Here is a 19,521-nt window from a genome sequence, read left to right as displayed (position 1 = left end):
GGATGAGGATAAAATAGAGGAAGTGGGCCAACCACTGTTCAATCGCCATGATTTCAGGGAATGCAAATGTTTGAACTTGGGCTACAAAATAAAGATAAGAAGCACAACAGACATGATTAAAACTGCTGTACAAAACAAATAAGGCAAAAAGAAAAGAGGCTGGGGCGCTCCCTTGTTTTTTTAGGCTTGTGATGCTACCTAAGTTGAAATGTGTAACCAAATGAAGGGTAGTGTATACTTGCCCTTGTTGTTTTCTGCAGCTGGACCTGTAGAGAAGATAAAGCCCGGAATCTTCTTGTAGTTGCAGTGGAGATGGAGGGTTGGTCAGCGCACGGGATTTCGCTCAAAAGATGAAATGAGAAGATAAGGAACACGTAATCAGTGTTTAGGTAGCCAAACAGTATACATTGATAAAAGTTGTCTCATAAAATATAAAATAAAAATTCTTAAAAAAATTCTTAAAAATCTTAAATAAAATTCTGTGGTAAATTGATCAATTTGTGAGCAGATCTAAGATTGGGGGTAAGTGGAATAAAAAGGGTTGGTGTGAGCGGGTGATTAGCAGGCTTTTGTATAGCCTGCTGTCTGTCAGAAGTTTGAATGGGATAGTTGTGCTGGTTTGCAGAATCTAATAGGCAGTCTTTCTTTAGCAGAGTGCTGCCAGAAGCAATGGATAGCTTCCTCACCCTCCCAGTGGAGGCAGTATGCAAGTGGCTTATCTCCCGGGTGCCCAAATTAGAAGAAAAAGGGCCGAACACGGTGAGTAAGCAAAATAGGATTTATTAAGTGCAAAAACAGCAAAAAACAAGATAACACTCACGATACAGCTTAGGCAACAGCCCAGCATCAGCCCGATCGTCCGGCCCTGCTCCTTACCAGTGTGCCTCCCGTGATCGCATCCGATGGCGGGACCGGAAGAGGAGGGCTTACCGGATGTCAGCAGGCTGGCTGGGTCCTTCAGTAAATGGGCTCCGGCAGGGAACTACGCGTTTCGCAGTGATGCTTCGTCAAGCATCACTGCGAAACGCGTAGTTCCCTGCCGGAGCCCATTTACTGAAGGACCCAGCCAGCCTGCTGACATCCGGTAAGCCCTCTTCCGGTCCCGCCATCGGATGCGATCACGGGAGGCACACTGGTAAGGAGCAGGGCCGGACGATCGGGCTGATGCTGGGCTGTTGCCTAAGCTGTATCGTGAGTGTTATCTTGTTTTTTGCTGTTTTTGCACTTAATAAATCCTATTTTGCTTACTCACCGTGTTCGGCCCTTTTTCTTCTAATTTGGGCACCCGGGAGATAAGCCACTTGCATACTGCCTCCACTGGGAGGGTGAGGAAGCTATCCATTGCTTCTGGCAGCACTCTGCTAAAGAAAGACTGCCTATTAGATTCTGCAAACCAGCACAACTATCCCATTCAAACTTCTGACAGACAGCAGGCTATACAAAAGCCTGCTAATCACCCGCTCACACCAACCCTTTTTATTCCACTTACCCCCAATCTTAGATCTGCTCACAAATTGATCAATTTACCACAGAATTTTATTTAAGATTTTTAAGAATTTTGTTAAGAATTTTTATTTTATATTTTATGAGACAACTTTTATCAATGTATACTGTTTGGCTACCTAAACACTGATTACGTGTTCCTTATCTTCTCATTTCATCTTTTGAGCGAAATCCCGTGCGCTGACCAACCCTCCATCTCCACTGCAAAACAAATAAGGACCTGGGGTTATAATGTGTAATATATATTAATTCTTATATAGCACTCGCCATGTATACAGCATCCTACTGTACATATCATTTCTGAAGGCACGATGAGTCCCTTCCCCAGCGAACATCCAATCTAATTTTAGTGCCTAAAGTGACTTAGCCAGGGAGTTGATACTGATATTTGAACCAGGTTTCAAACACATTCAGAGTTGGTGTTTTCAGTGCCTTTAGCCACTGAGCCATTCACTTAATCCAGTATATTCATATAAGTGTATCCAAACAATAAAACAAGGCAGCGTGGAGAAGCCAGTAAAATGTTTAGATGTGTAAGGACTTAGTGCAGTGCTGGGGTCAGATTTTAGTAAGGAGTGCAGTAATGGTGAACAATTTTAGTAAGGAGAGTAGTGCTGGTAACAGATTTTAGTAGTTTTTTGGGGGGTTTTTTGATCAGATAATTGGGAAGGGTTTACCTAATTGTGTAATTTGGGCACAGGGATTACATGAATATAAATTATCTAGATTTAATAATAAATAGGTTATACTGCACACAGGAATACATGACATTCTATAGTAAAAGTGTTTATGATAGATAGTGCTAGCCTCGGGAGATGTGAGAAATTACTGCTCCAATGTACGATTCACAGCAAAATTGGTGTACATACAGTAAAAGAATGAAAACTTCAAATTGGTTAGTTAGTGGCTATTTTTAAGGTCGTCACAACCCTTTATATAAGTAAACTTTTACATTTATTGTAGGTTTTAATGGCTTTTTAATGGGCCAACGTAATGGCTCCCATGCCGTGAGACATTTAAACTTTCTTATTGTTCCCCCAACCTGGGGATTCTACCGGCAGCACCTACGAAGGTAAATAGCTGAAAGTGCTGAAATTCACGCGATTCAGCTCCAGAGACCCCCTGCTTCCCACTTATAAGAAAAAGAAGAAAAAAAACAACACTGCAGGTGGAACCACACCTTTAACATCATTTTATTGATACATTACTCTCCAGAAGATTATCTAAACCAGCAGATGGCACCAGAACACAAGTATGGACAATTTATAGTACCTCATTTATAGTACTCAGTACCTGAGCGAGCAGCGATCAAGCACAGATTAGGCTGAGTCCATAGAAGGCACGTCCGTGCTGAGCCGTGCGGACGCTCCGCGCTGAGCCCCTGCATCCTCCATGAGGATGTCTTTAGACTGGGCTCACGCGAGCGTCCGCAGGCGTGCTGAGGCGCTGGATTTTTCAGCCGACAGCCAAACTGTTTTTGAGAGTGCTGTCGGCTGAAAACATCCAATCAGCGCGGAGTAGCGTCAACGTCACGGCGCCGTGATGTCGGCGCCGTGACGTTGACGTCGGTGCGTCGCGGGCGATTGGCCCAGCGACGTCACTGCCCCGCCTCCCTCAGTCTCCCCCCGCCTCCCGATCACGCCCGCTGGCTCGCCTGCATGGGCATGAAATCGCGCAGATTTCAGCAGGCGAGCCTCAGCGTCAGCGCGCCTCAGCCCTGCTACCCCCTCTATGGCCCCAGCCTTACAGATGCTGTAGAAGATGTTAGATGGTTACTATGAGTGAAAGTTTGTCTTATCCTTGACTACAAATGATTACTGTGCAGTGTATTTAAGAAATTGAGTGCAGCTGTGCACACCCGGTCCTCCAAGTTTCTTCTCCAAGGACAGAGCCCCTAAAAGAATAGCTAGGTACTTCAACATTTATAGCTGCTACCATTATAACCAGGGTTGCCAATTTCTGCTGAATAATAACCCAGAGACTTTTTTTTTTTTTTAAACGTTTTTTATTTATGTGTTTACATGTCTTACCTTGTCCGGTGGCAGCATCAACTGGCGGCAACTCCTCCTGCACGCTCCCGTCAAAATGGCTCCGTGATGTCAAATGGCGTTGTGTTGCCATGACAACGTGGCGTCACGGCGCCATGAGATGTCACGTTGTCATAGTTACGTGGCACGTACAGTGCCCCATTGTCACGGCAATGTGACGCAGCATGGTGCCGTGACGTCCCGTTGTCGCGGAGCCATTTTAACGGGAGCATGCAGGGGGAGATACCACCCGAGAAGTCAGTGAAGACCGCTCGGGCGCGCTCCTCCCTGGCCACCCCCCTGCTTTGCTCCCGCCATCCAACTCCAACTGCCGCCCTGCGCCGCTCTGACGGTCCTCTGTCCTCCCACTGCTGCTCCCAAGTTTGGCCCCCAGCTTGCACACCCCGCCCCGGAGATTTAAAGTGTAAACCCGTAGCCCAGAGATTGGTTAGCGAAACCCATAGTCCCCGGATCAAACCCGGAGTGGTGGCAACCCTGATTATAACCTGTATGCCAGTAGAGTCAGACTCTACATTAAATCTAGGTCTAGAAACCACTGTGTCGTTTTATTAGTGATTACAGCGAAAAGTTTACGCACCCCTAGCCGAGTGTTCTGAAGGCCCAAGGGTTACCCTAGCTTACTATTACAGCTGACGGAGAATCACATTGCCTAAATAGGGCTCTTGCAACATCTCTACACCCAGGAACTCAAACTGTCGGCTCAACAAAGGCAGTGGTGAGGGATAGGACCACAGGATTCCTCAGTGACTATCTCCCAGACCACTATACTAGTTCCCATTGGTTCCAGCCTAGGGAGTCCAGGAATATTAACATCTAAACTGTTACACTGACAAAATGCTAGATGGGATGAATAGATCCCTGAGGCTATATTAGGTGATATAATTACAGACTGACCAACCCTCATCTAGACCTTGGGGATCATCCCTTCTCTGAACCAACAAAAGTGTCATGATCATGCATAGTCTTGACTTTCTATGTATGCACTTTCAAAAGATTTTAATGCAGTGTATATTTTAGTGATTACATCCTCTATATGGCTTCAACTATTGGCTATTAAAGGGGTTATTTTTTTGTGCTCCAAATCCTCATAGTGAACTTGGAGTTTATTCTGATACAAATCTATAGCGATATTTAAATGTTCCACCAGATAGGTAAAACTTAATTACCGGGCGGATTCACTATTAATCATTGCAGTCAATTTTCTGCATTAAATCTAGATCTAGTGTGTGTCCTAATGATGGGCCATAGATTTCATTATACCAATCTACTACTATTTTGATATTTTCTCTAATAAAGGGTTTTCGATTTCAAACAATTACACACAGTTTCACTGAGTGCATTCTACAGGGAATCGTTTTTATTTTCTGTGTACTAAAGGTATTCGCAGTTTCTCTATTGCACCGTGTTACTACACTTCACATAGAATTTATTAAGCTGATGCGAGAGTTATCTCCCCTTTCCCCCATTTCTAAAGAAATAGTACAGTACAGGCTCTCGTAAAGTTCCTAATTAGAACTTCTGTTCAGGTGTTCATCTTTTTTATGGCACAAGTATGCAAGTTGGATCAAGTGACAGCTACAGCCTGAAAAGACAGGTGTCAGCAGCTGACTGATAATACCGATCCCGACAATGGCAAACAGATTGATTTAGTTATTTAATCAAATGTTTTACCAGGAAGTAATACATTGAGAGTTACCTCTCGTTTTCACGTATGTCCTGGGCACAGAGTTATGATGACAGATACATGGTTACATTAAATGAACAGAGGTTATACAGTAAATTCACAGAGATTTCATGGGCAGATAGAGTTGGAAAATTGGGTACAGGGGAGAAAAAGGGCTGGTGAGTTCTGAAATCAGTGGCAACCTGTGCTGAAGCAGGGCTATCCTTAAAACTTGACCTGTTGGTGGCCCTTGAGGACTAGAGTTTTCCACCCCTTCTCTAAGGATTACCCTCCCACATCTGTTTGGGTAAGTTTGGTAGTATACAATTACCAGCAGAAACAAAAATAAACAAATAAAGGATAATATTTGATATACCTCTGCTGTATAAAAGCAGACGAGCTTGATGGTCCCAAAACTAAAAATAGTTACTTGTTTTATCATTCTTGGTGCCAGATCTGGATAGGAGGAAAGAGGAGGCGCAGCCAACGGATACATTCAGAGCAAAAAAACTAGGATTGCATAAGACGGGGGCGCAGCACGCATCAGATCGCGAGCTTTAATCAGAACATCAAACGGAGAACGGCTTAAACAGAGGAAACCATGAAACAGCCAAATCACTCAACAAGATCCCACACAAGGGCAACAGACAGAGAAACTGCTGAACCCGCGGCAATAGATTTTATTTTGGTTTAAGGATACTCCTTTTTAATTATTTTTTTAGCATATGTTCCCCCCTCCAGTGTTGGGGGGTGGACAAGCAACTCATCACATAGATCCAGTTTTGCTTCATCTCGTGCCCAGCACTTGTTTTTCCTTCCCTTGCGGTTTTGGCAATGTGAGATATTGAGGCACAAGGACATACAGCGACTTGCCCAAGGTCACACACCGGGCGACACTGACGTGGGGTTTCACATTTTTTCTTTTAAACTGTAACCGTCCATATATGAAAAAGCCTACGTACACCGTAACCTGTATAAAACAACATTTACAACAAATGAATCGGGATGTCTCCATTTACTTGTCTGGAGGCAACCATGTGTACGTAGTAATGTATGACACCAAAAGGCTGCGGTGCGTTGAGATTCATTACTACATGCTCTGGAGCAGTACTAGTCTATGAGGTCAGTGCTGCCATGATCTTGAACACCAGTTGAAGGCAATCCAAGAAGGCGATTTTGTTTTGCAAATGTTCTTTTAAACATTGGATTGAAGCAGGGGGTCTCCGGAGATGAACCCCGCTAATTTCAGCTCCGGGGGCCCCCGGCTTCCAGACACACCTCCGTAGGGGGTGCCGGTAGCAGCTCGGCTAGCAAGGTTCATGCAATGGCGGAGTTTCAATGTCCCCGTGCCCTGCGGGCCAATAGGAAGCCGTGACGTCATCAGGTCCAGCTTCCTACTGTCCCGAGTGATGGGGGAGCTTTAAACTTTGCTGAGATACCGGCACTCCCAATGGAGGTCTGTATCTCGGGAAGCAGGGGTCCCCCGGAGCGGAAATTAATGGGTTCAGCTCCGGAGACCCCCTGCTTCTGTGAGGATTGGACTTCGGTCCCGTCCTCGCGACGCGGTCCGTGACGTTGCGGTGGACGTTCCTGGCACTGATAGTACACGCCGGCGCCCCACTAACACAGGCATGCAAGGGGTTAATACCATCCGCTACTCCACACCTGCGATACACCCCGCCCCTGCCTATCAGTGGACAGCCTATGTCTAATGATTCATTGCTCATAGCCTTGTGCTGCCCTCTCATTGGCTACCTGATCCTTATATGCTCAGCTTTGCCTCAAGCAAATTGGCTGAGCATAAACTTTGTTTGTTACGTAGTGCTAGCCTCAAGCATCATGCTGCCCTGCTGTTGCTCTGTGCATTCTGTCTTGCTCTCTTGTACATTTTGACCTCAGCTTGTAGCTGGACCTCTGCCTTCTCTGACCCTTGACCTCGGCTTGCATTTGGACTCCCGCCTTCTCTACCCCTGGACCCCGGCTACGCACAACGACCACCCGACTTCTCCAATCCTAGCCCACGGCGAGTATCACGACCATTCTGACCTCTCCTACCCTGACCCGGCTACACGACCTTCACTCTGCACTCCGGCCGCGTTTACGCGGCTGTAGGGTCGTGTTTACCAATATCCCCACCTCAGCCTCGCGGCCCCGTCCTGTTTCTGCTGAGCACTCGTTACAGCATCATACCTATGTTAAAAAAATATTTATTATAGCAACCACATGAATTTCTCCTTCATAGAAGATCATGGACAGGTGTGTAATGTTCTCAAAGATTTAATGAATTTTAATGCACATCAGCCTTCCTGTGCCTTTAATTGGATCACATATTAAAGATGGATTTCTCCAGAGAAGAAAGCCACGTTTAATAGAACAGGAACTCTGAACTCCCACTCTCATGTTTAGTTCTTCAGTTGACAGGAGAGATAGTCCTGGCACTCCAGCCTGGAGTGATGCAGGCCAGGGCAATCGTTATCAGTGTAAACACCGGGTGTGTAATCACCTCCCATATTAGCGGAGGTTCTGAGATACAGCAGAAGGCCAACTCTTAAAGTATAGAGCTAGAATAACAGTGATGTGGTGCACAAAATGTAAATTCCAAGACTTTAGTGGTGGTCCTCAAAAACTTTTAAAACTCATATATATATATCTATCAAAAGATCACTTGTGAGCACATTCACATGTCTTAGGCAGGTCTACAACCCTGCATTTCACCATTATCCCCAGCATACAGTGCTTTTACTGCAGCAAGGGATTCTGGGAAATGACATTTTTTTATTTGCTATATGTAATACGGTGGAGGTTTCTTGTTGCCTTTTTCACCCACCATAACTTAATACCTATATATATATATATATATATTTATATATATATATATATATATATATATATACACATGTAGAGGTATCAGTACCGTGTTAGCCGAGCTTCAATAATCAAAAAATAAATAGATAATACCGTTCTGTGGCTAACGAAATGCTTTTATTTGTGCGAGCTTTCGAGATACACTGATCTCTTCTTCCGGCGATGTTACAATGAATGAAGCAAAAGGTATACTTAAAAACAGTGTCTCTTGGAATGTTATCTGTGCTGTTCCTTCCCCCGGTGTGGATGTGTTTTATGGCTAGAGGTGTCAAAAGGTTACTGTGAAAGCAAGTGAAGAAAGAGTGTGTATGTGTATCAGTGTGAATAATTCATACTCTCCATTCATTTTTATTCACACTGATACACATACACACTCTTTCTTCACTTGCTTTCACAGTAACTTTTTGACACCTCTAGCCATAAAACACATCCACACCGGGGGAAGGAACAGCACAGATAACATTCCAAGAGACACTGTTTTTAAGTATACCTTTTGCTTCATTCATTGTAACATCGCCGGAAGAAGAGATCAGTGTATCTCGAAAGCTCGCACAAATAAAAGCATTTCGTTAGCCACAGAACGGTATCATCTATTTATTTTTTGATTATATATATATATATATATATATATATATATATATATATATATATATATATGTTAACAGAGTTAAATAGGCATGGTCATTCTAAACCACACAATTACTGACATTAAAGTATACAATGAGAACAAACACTGAGAACCTCTGGCAGTGACTTGTGAATACAAAAGCTGTTTAATATCTCGCCCTAACCCCCCCCCCACTCCTCATTATAGACCACTTTCACCTTGGCCACCCGTCCTGAGCATAAGTAGTTATTCTTTCCCTCTCCATTGGAACTTTCTCTTCTCTGGTGTATAAAGTGACCTGTTTGGAATTTTCCCCGACGGTGCGTTTGTGTGATGGTAACCAAACTCAACGGCTACGTTTTTTTTAGCAGCAGCCCAAAGTATATCTAGCAGCCAATTCTGCATCTTTTGAAGCCAGTAATTAATAGGCAAAAAAGCTGTTTAGGTTGGAAATCCAGCACTGCTGGATCCCATTTTCAATAGCTTCACAGTGTGACTGCTTAGCAGTGGGTCAGTAGTGTCATAAGGAAAATCTTGGCAGCTCTCAAAAGAAAAACAAATTATAGTGGAAATAGCACAAGCTATGTCTGTACAGCACACATTGTGTGTCATTGTGTTGCTATTACTTTACAGTATAACTGTGTTAACATATATCGTACTTAGGCAGTTAAATGTATTGAGGTAAACTAAATCAATCTAACTGTATAACACTTTACTTGCAGGAAGCTCATAAAGAACTATTTTGCCAATGAAATTCCAATGTAGTTGGCTTCCATAAAGATATTCTGAATATAAAATGGTGAGGTTATTTATCAAAGTCACCTGGCCGCAGAGCTGGGGCAAGGAACTGTAGGTAGACGTTGAGAAATAAGCCACTTGATTGAACACTTTTAATGGAATCTGACTGCTTGTGGGTCTCACAGTCCAGTAAGCAATGTGCAGAAGACTAATCTTGTATTTGTACGTGTAAATGTAGATTCTCCCTAGGAAACCGTGAAGGTGACAGCCATAGGAGTGAGTGGGCCAGTGGGGAATGGGTCACTTGACCCCATAAACCGATTTCAGCAGCGAGGAGACAAACACATAGCTTGAAGAAGTGGCTAGTACAGTATGAGCTGCCAGCGCTGCCCACAGAAGGAGAGGTTTCAGTTCATTACCCAATTCCAAACTAATTGGTTATCCTTCTCTTCAATCATTCATTACACAGCTGGAGTTAGGAGAGCACAGCTGGAGGAAAAGAGACGCAGAAACTGTCCAACACAAACTGATGAATGTTCTGCCTTCCTTGGACTCCAACATACTCTCCTGTGACAAACACTGCGCTGAGATTCTGGGGGAGATTTCTGGGGGCGGGTGGGAAAATCTCCGTCACACTGAAAAATTCTGTTTTTCTTTCGCAGCCTGTGGGCGATGATAATATTTCATCTTCTTGGCTGGATATAAGACAATGTCAGGAGGCAAGAATTTATTTCGGGAGAAATGAGAAACCCAGTAATGTTTGGGGCATCATTTGGTGTGTGTGTGTGTGTGTGTTTGCATGGAAACAGTTTTGTAAGACACTCTCCCCCATATTCATCGAGCTCTGTTACCGTTTAACGCCCCTGAACAGTATTAACACTCATTTTGACTTGAATGGGAGCTAATGCCTGTTCGGATATGTAAACCCATAAGGATGCTTGGTTAATAACACCCTCTGCACATTTTAAACCCGCCACTGTCCCCTATAATTCTGACCTACCTACAAATATTCTCTCCTCTACTTGAGGTTCATTTCCAAATCCCAGTCATTTCCCAGGCTGTACAATCTCCTGCCTCACCATATCCTCTTCCACCATTTAAAGGTGTCTTAAAAACTAACTTCTTCAGGAAAGTCTTTCCAACTTCTTCCTGATATCCTCACACCCACTTTTCCTGCCTCCGTTATGACACATATCTCTCTATGCCAAGGGCAGAGCATGCCACCTGCCGGACAGCCATAGGGCTGCAACCCCACCAACTGTAACAGCCCCTGTTACCACCCCATACGTCTTCCATTTAGTTCCTTGGGGCATGAACTTCTTTACCTCTTACACCGCAAGTGTTAACGTAATCATTTCACATGTTACATTGTGACTTTATGTTCCACGTCCATTGTGCTGCACTGTGGCATATGCTAGTGCCTTTTAAAGAAGCAATCCGCATGGCACTTTAAAAATAAGAATGTTATAATACAGATGCAGCCACCAGTATCCGATCACTTGCCTGGGTAAAAACTAAGGCATCTCACAGTAAATGTCTCAACATTTCTGTGAGATTCCTAATGGCCCATCGGATTAACAGAATGGGACAGAAGGGACCCCTGCGGTGTTAATCTGTTTGAATGGGACTTCAGGGACCCCTGCTGTGTCAATCCGATGGGCCATTAGGAATCTCACAGAAATGCGGAGACATTTACTGTGAGATGCCTTAGTTTTTACCCAGGCAAGTGATCGCATACTGGTGGCTGCATCTGTATGCAGCCTTTGATTACCTTTATTGAAAACTAATTACCTAAGCTGCCTATCGATTCATTCTCCTGTGATCGACCAGCAAAGATCCTGCTTCCCAGGGTCCACGTAATGGCTGCCTTTCAGTTTCAATCAATCCTTCAATCAGTGTAACTCAGCAGCTACAATGTATTCTTATATTACTAAGGTAACATTATCTGCAGTTACAGTTTGCAGCTAAAAATGCTGGGGATATTGGCAACACATGATCACAAACAAGAAAGTGTTGCAAAATTCTTACACTGCTGGGGAGGTGGGCTAAAACCTGTTATAGAAATCAAACGATGCTCAGTATATAATACTAGCTCAGAGACCCGGCGTTGCCCGGGATGTGAACCGTGAATAAGTATGTGTAAATGTTGTATTGTAAACTGTTAATGTCATGTGAATGTTATGACAGTCACAGACACTTACACACACTTACACACACTCACACACACTCACACACTTACACACACTTTCAAACACTTTCACACAGTCACAGACACTTACACACTCACACACACTCTCACACACTTACAAACACTCACACTCACTGTCACACATTCACAGACACTTACACAGTTACACACACTCACACACAGTCACAGACACTTACACACAGTTTCACACAGTCACAGACACTTACACACACTTTCACACACTTACAGACACTTACACACAGTTACACACACTCACAGACACTCACACACACTCTCACACACTTACACACACCAGCACCAACACCCGCTGCCCCCCCCCCTCCTCCTGCGCAGGCAGCGGGGACAACGGTGGGGAGAAGGTGAAGCGGGGACCGGAGGGGCATCCCCCCTCCCATCTCACGTCCCGCGGCCTGTCACGCGGTGACAGGGGGAAGCGGGGACCGGAGGGGCATCCCCCCTCCCATCTCCTGTCCCGCGGGCTGTCACGCGGTGACAGGGGGAAGCCGGGACCGGAGGGGCATCCCCCCTCCCATCTCCTGTCCCGCGGGCTGTCCCGCGGTGAAAGGGGGAAGCCGGGACCGGAGGGGCATCCCCCCTCCCATCTCCTGTCCCGCGGGCTGTCACGCGGTGACAGGGGGAAGCCGGGACCGGAGGGGCATCCCCCCTCACATCTCCTGTCCCGCGGGCTGTCACGCGGTGAAAGGGGGAAGCCGGGACCGGAGGGGCATCCCCCCTCCCATCTCCTGTCCCGCGGGCTGTCACGCGGTGAAAGGGGGAAGCCGGGACCGGAGGGGCATCCCCCCTCCCATCTCCTGTCCCGCGGGCTGTCACGCAGTGACAGGGGGGAGCGGTGACCGGAGGGGCATCCCCCCTCCCATCTCCTGTCCCGTGGGCTGTCACGCGGTGAAAGGGGGAAGCCGGGACCGGAGGGGCATCCCCCCTCCCATCTCCTGTCCCGCGGGCTGTCACGCGGTGACAGGGGGGAGCGGTGACCGGAGGGGCATCCCCCCTCCCATCTCCTGTCCCGCGGGGTGAAGGGGTGAAGATGCGCTGATGCGGCGGCCATTTTGTATTTTCCACGACCGCGTTATAACGGGGTTTACGACAGGAAGGCTTTATTTTAACGGTTAAGCAGTGTGTCGCATGAGGCTGAAGGTGAGTCGGGGGGGGGGGGTGTTTGTGGGGGAGGGGGGTGTTTGTGGGGGGTGTTTGTGGGGGGGGGGTTTGTGTGGCACCGGAGTGTTTTTGGAGTGTTGTGTTGCAAGGTGTATGAATTAATTTGGTGCCGACAGGAAGGCTTTATTTTTCCGGTGACGCAGTGTGTCGCATGAGGCTGAAGGTGAGTTGTGTTGTGTCCTGCGGTTTTCAGGTACTTACACAATATATATAGAGAGTCTGTACCTGATTCCTTTTGGTGGTAGCAGCCGGTGAGGGTTTAGTGCGTTGAGAGGTGAGAGGGTTTAAGTGCGTTCAGAGATGAGAGCTGTGAAGCGTCGTCTCCCAGAGCAGTGAGAGTTAGGTGCGTTCCCAAAGCTCAGTGAGGGCCGGGAGAGTGAGGCAGTGGTGAGGAGTGCGGGGGCGGGCCAAGGGGGCCTTGAAACAGTGGTGTGAGTGTGTCAGGCAAATGAGAGGTGTGGGGGGCGGGCCAAGGGGGTGGTGTCAGTGTGTGAGGGGGTGGTGTTAGTGTGTGAGGGGGCGGGCCAAGGGGGTGGTGTGAGTGTGTGAGGCCAATGAGAGGTGTGGGGGGCGGGCCAAGGGGGTGGTGTGAGTGTGTGAGGCCAATGAGAGGTGTGGGGGGCGGGCCAAGGGGGTGGTGTGAGTGTGTGAGGCCAATGAGAGGTGTGTGGGGGCGGGCGGGGGCGGGGAAAGGGACCAATGAGATTGCCGCTAGGGATAGGGAACACACCAGGGAAACATACATACATACAATGCTTTCAGAAATATATAGTAGAAGAGTTTAATTTTTTTTTTAAAAATAAGAAAATGTTGTAAGTATTATCTAATACTTCAGAACTGATTTATTTAAAAAAATAAATGTAGGATATTGCATGCACTGTTCCTTTAAAGAAATGATCGTGAATGACAGACTGCACTAGGGGGGGTGAGCAAGGCAGCTGCCCTGGAGCACAGCTTTATGGGGGTGCAGAAATCCCCACTGGTGACTGTTGCGACGCTACATTGATTGACCCGTCAGTCAGCACTGCAGCAGGTTGGTACTCCCCTTGACCTGTGGCCATGTTGCTCGGGGGAGGGTTGCCAGCACTTTCCTCTCTCCAGCAGCTCTCTCACCGGCTCGGCTTCCCACGGTGACAGGCCCACCACCCCGGCAGCCACACCGTCATTGGCACTGCCCCACAGCTCCACCAGCTGGATATGGACTCCACCTCCTCTGCTGGCAAACCCGCCTGTCCCCGGCAGCCGTTTGTGACATTGGCTCCACCCCACCGCATGTCGGGCCTGCTGCTCCCTCGCTCGTCTGTCCCATGTTGCTTTCTCTTCTGCCGGCAAGCGTGGAAGGTCCACTGTTTCCGGATGTCACTGGTCCCTCTCCCGTCTGTCCCATGTTTCTTCCTCTTCCAAGCGTGGTAAGACCACCATTTACGGATGTCACTGGTCCCTCTCCCATCTGTCCCATGTTGCTTCCTCTTCCGTCAGCAAGCGTGGTAAGACCACCATTTCCGGATGTCACTGGTCCCTCTCCCGTCTGTCCCATGTTTCTTCCTCTTCCAAGCGTGGTAAGACCACCATTTCCGGATGTCACTGGTCCCTCTCCCGTCTGTCCCATGCTGCTTCCTCTTCCGTCAGCAAGCGTGGTAAGAACACCATTTCCGGATGTCACAGGTCCCTCTCTCGTCTGTCCCGTGTTTCTTCCTCTTCCGCCGGTAAGCGTGGTAAGACCACCATTTCCGGATGTCACTGGTCCCTCTCCCATCTGTCCCATGTTTCTTCCTCTTCCAAGCGTGGTAAGACCACCATTTCCGGATGTCACTGGTCCCTCTCTCGTCTGTCCCGTGTTTCTTCCTCTTCCGCCGGTAAGCCCACCATTTACAGATGTCACTGGTCCCTCTCTTGTCTGTCCCATGTTTCTTCCTCTTCCGCCAGTAAGCGTGGTAAGCCCACCATTTACAGATGTCACTGGTCCCTCTCTTGTCTGTCGAGTGGGCTGGGGCGCCCGGTGGAAACTGTAGTCCTGGGCTCCTGGAAAGCTGTCGGAGGCCCTGTATGTATGCTGTGTGTCTGTTGCTTTGTTAATGTGTGTGTGTGTTGGGGGTGAGGGCACCATTGGAGGAACTTGTCCTGGGCTCGAAAAACAACTAGTTATGCCTCCGATAAAAGATAAGAAAAGAGCACCAAATATATCAAAGAAACAAAATCCGACTGAAAGGGATTTTATCCTGATTTTCGGAAATTGTTATGTCACAAGTACCCACATAGGCCTTTTTTTTTTTTTTTTAAACAAAAATGAAATGAGCTCAGTGTATGACAGCAGATGACAGGGTTGTGTGTCCGCCCCTGAACTTTGGTATGCTGGGTTGTATGATCATCGATACACACAGTATCAGCTCACACAAACCACCACTGCACATGTTAACTCCTTGAGACAAACCCAGTGCTTGCACACCTTTTAAAGGTGAACGTGAACTTGAGAAAAAGGAAATTGTTGTTTCATCACATGCAATATATTTTTTTGATTTGTTCACCAAGTTAGAATGCCAAGGGGATTACCGTTCCCTGTCTCAAACAATCATTGCTTTAAAAAAAAAAAAGTATTATTATATTTTAACGTTGATTAACCTCTTGCTGTCTTCTGCTAGCCTTTATCATCTCAGTTTGCATAAGACAAAAATTCTATTTAACAGAATTATGTCAATTTTGGCAAACAGTTTTTTTTTTTTTTTTACAACATTATAAAAGCCAGAATAGTTCATCACAGTGCGGCCCAGGTAGAAAAAGCTGAGACGGAAGCAAACAGAAGGGAATTCGTTAAAAAGGGTTGCATTTTTCTATATTTCCCCTGCATCATTTTTCTTGTCCACCCTAAGCAAACAGCAAATCATTGGAAGATGGAGAAATCATCCACGTTTTTTCATTTATTAAACTGAAATAGTGCCGATCAGGGCACCTGGGCATGGTTAATTTCCCATTGACTTCAATGATAGTTTCCATGCAATAGTGCCCCAATCGGGACCATCGCAGTTTAGAAAAACATACCAAACGCTATGATCTTTCACATACTAGCCAATATGCATACAGGTTCACAATGGGTTTACTATGCGATAACTTACATTATTATTAGTGGACTTTGCACATTATTTATTATCATGTTGTTCTAGTAGCACCCTGCTTTTGTAAGCAGATTTCATTACAAATGTTAAAAAGTAGCACTGTCGCGTCCACATCAAAACCTATCCATGACCCTAGTGCCAAGTTCACCCAAACAATGTGTAATAATATCTGCTCTAAAGCACGTCTGATGTGTACTGACACTATCTAGCCTGGGGTTCCCTTTAAAGTGTTGCCGCCGTTAAATCAATAACATATCATCTGAGTTCTGCGAATAGTCTCTTTTTTTTCCAGAAGGATCGAGTGTTGCATGACGCACGAGGATGTCCTAATATGGACACTATGTCTCCTCACAGTGCGGCAAATTCATTAGGCGCCAGTACAGGTTGGCACACAGAATCCGGCCTTAACTCCTATTTAAGTCCGATTTAACTCCCAATGCGATAACCCATACCGGCACTTGCTAACTCTGCCTCAGTATCTCTTACGTATAGACAGTCTTAGCAAGCTCAAAACCCAAACCCACTACATTGTATATGTAACCCCTCTTTACTTCTAGAACCCAGACTGACACCTGATGCTGAGGTGGGGGCCTGAGTCCTTTATTGCTACTAAATATGCCACACGTGGCCTTCGGTCAGATGACGTGAAATAAGTACACAGCGTGTACGGTACAACTGCTTTTATATAATGGTAGCCCAGCCTTAAGAAGCCTGTGATACTCAGGAAATTATCACTATACACATCATACAGCATGCATATATTGTAATACTTAACAATAACGCTGCGCAAGTGCGTGTCAGTTAGAAGATGGCGACCTAATCCTGGGTATATGGACCTATATAACTGGTGCCGGCACACCGTTGGAGTTCTTAATGCACTAACATGTAACAGGCCTGTATTTCACAAAGGTGCTTTGATACCACTGTTAGGCTGCACTTATAGTGGCGGCGACAGCAATGCGACGTCGCATCAAAACAAATGCATTGCCGCCATTGCTTGCGCTTATAGTAAGCGCGACGGAGCGATGGCTTGATCGCTGGAAGTCATCTCAATTTGTTTTTTCCAGCGACCGCAGCCTGACGTCATGTCGCCGTCACTATAAGCGTAGCCTTAGCTGCAACCTTTGGGGGTCCCCTCCTGCAGCGATCGACACTCCGTGCGCTTTCTGGCGCAGATGTGCTGGGCCTTGCTGCACCAGGTATTCCTCTCCCTCCAATGGATCTCCAGTCTCTCTCAGGGACTCAGACTGACCCAGGCTGACACTAGATCAAGCCTGAAGGCATCCAGGCTTGTGCTGCTCTCCACAGGGTCTATCCAGCTCTGCTCTCCTTGTGTCTCCCCTGCCTCTCTCCCTGCAGCTTCTGGTTCATTGACCTCTGAAACTTTTCCCTCATTGGTTGTCATGCCATGTCCCTTTTTCCGTAGCCGGGGCTTCTGGGAGGTGTAGTACTGCTGCCTACTGCTCTGTCATTGGCTAATTCCCAGCAGCACACACCAGAGAGGAACACAGCCATCATACATAGCTATACACACACACACACACACACACACACACACACACACACACACACACACACACACACACACACACACACTTAGGCCTCGGCCAGGGTGGCGCTGAGCGGGCGCGCTCACGCTGGCCGCAATGAAACACATTGCGGCAATGTGTGTGGCCAGAGTGAGCAAGCGCCTGCTCGGCGCTTAGCTGCTTGCAGAGCAAGCAAATTTGATTTTGCTGCTCGCAAGCGCATCACGTGAGCGGTTCGCCCAATGAGGGCGAACCAGCTCCGTGACGATGCGAGCGCGCTCCTAGCCAGCCACGAATTGCCCGACCAAGCAGGGCGCAGCACACGAGCGCCAGCGCACCTGTTCCCTGCCTGGCCGCAGCCTTACTATGTGTCACCCTCTCTCTCACCCTCTCTCTCACCCTCCACTCACCCTCTCTTTCTCTCTCTCACTGTCTCACTCACCCTCTCTTTCTCTCTCTCACCCTCTCACTCACCCTCTCTTTCTCTCTCACCCTCTCACTCACCCTCTCTTTCTCTCTCTCACCCTCTCACTCACCCTCTCTTTCTCTCTCTCACCCTCTATCTCACCCTCTCTCTCACCCTCTCACCCTATCTCTCTCACCCTCTCACCTTCTCTCTCTCACCCTCTCTCTCTCACCCTCTCACCCTCTCTCTCACCCTCTCTCTCACCCTCACCCTCTCACTCTCACCCTCTCACTCTCACTCTCTCACCCTCTCACCCTCTCAGACACTTTCACCCTCTCACTCTGACCCTCTCAGACACTCTCACCCTCTCAGACACTCTCACCCTCTCAGACACTCTCACCCTCTCAGACACTCACACACACACACACACACACACACACACACACACACACACACACACACACACACACACACACACACACACACACACACACACACACACACACACACACACACACACACACACACACACACACACACACACACACACACACACACACACACACACACACACATAGGCCTCGGCCAGGGTGGCGCTGAGCGGGCGCGCTCACGCTGGCCGCAATGAAACACATTGCGGCAATGTGTGTGGCCAGAGTGAGCAAGCGCCTGCTCGGCGCTTAGCTGCTTGCAGAGCAAGCAAATTTGATTTTGCTGCTCGCAAGCGCATCACGTGAGCGGTTCGCCCAATGAGGGCGAACCAGCTCCGTGACGATGCGAGCGCGCTCCTAGCCAGCCACGAATTGCCCGACCAAGCAGGGCGCAGCACACGAGCGCCAGCGCACCTGTTCCCTGCCTGGCCGCAGCCTTACTATGTGTAACACCTCTACTCCCACCCGGCTGCAGACAATAGAGTGTACACGCAATCAGTCTCTCTCTTGCACTGCAAACAGGATTTCTACCTGCTTCAGCGTAGTGTAGCTCAGCCAGTTTTACCTTTGTCTCAGGGCTTCTCCAGTGGATCCAGGCCAAGGCTGTAGTGATGAGTAGAATAAGTAGAAAAGGGGCGTCAGGAACTTTTAAATCAGGATGCTTGCTTTTATTGTCAGCAGAATCAGCATATCTCACAGCATAGACAGGACAGGTTTTCAGCAGGTATCTCTTGCCACAGTTCCCCCTCTGCCTGCAGTTCCTCCCAGGACCCACCCTGACCCTGACTAAGGGCCTCATGCAGAGAGCAGCGCTATGCAGAATTGGAGAGGGGGAAAAATTTTACCTTTTTTGGAGAGTTTTTATGTCCATATGCAGAAAGGGCAGAAAACTGCCTTTCTGCATATGGAGAGTTTCAACCAGCGCTATGAGCGCTATTAGCGCTGTTGAAACTACAGGGGAAAAAATCGCGTTTTTTTTTTTTTCCCTCTCCACCGGCCGCGGAGCGCCAGCTGCTTGGTGGAGAGGGAAAATGTTGAAAATCGCGCCATTTTTTTGCCGCGAACAGCCACTAGATGGCGATCGCGGCTCTCTGCATACGGCAGAGAAAAAAACTGGAGAGAATTTAAACTCTCCAGGCGCGCGGCGAATTTGAAGGGGGGGAAAAAAAAATGGCGCTTTTTTTTAAACTTGCCGGTTTCTGCCTTTCTGAAGGCAGAATCCGCCAATTAATGCCG

The 19,521-nt window shown here is 47.3% G+C and overlaps 1 long non-coding RNA gene across 1 annotated transcript in view; it reads left to right on the top strand.

The window, feature by feature from the left end:
- Positions 1-13,540: 13,540 nt before the first annotated feature.
- LOC142497764 (uncharacterized) overlaps positions 13,541-19,521 on the top strand; it is a 30,411-nt gene continuing 24,430 nt past the window's right edge. Inside the window, exon 1 of the long non-coding RNA XR_012802317.1 lies at positions 13,541-13,621. This is a non-coding gene — a long non-coding RNA (uncharacterized LOC142497764). The remainder of the gene's footprint in view (positions 13,622-19,521) is intronic.

Source organism: Ascaphus truei, chromosome 6, assembly GCF_040206685.1.
Source record: "Ascaphus truei isolate aAscTru1 chromosome 6, aAscTru1.hap1, whole genome shotgun sequence".
NCBI classification, from domain to species: Eukaryota; Metazoa; Chordata; class Amphibia; order Anura; family Ascaphidae; genus Ascaphus; species Ascaphus truei.
The sequence above is the reverse complement of the archived record's forward strand: the minus strand, read 5'-3'. Positions and strand labels throughout refer to the sequence as shown.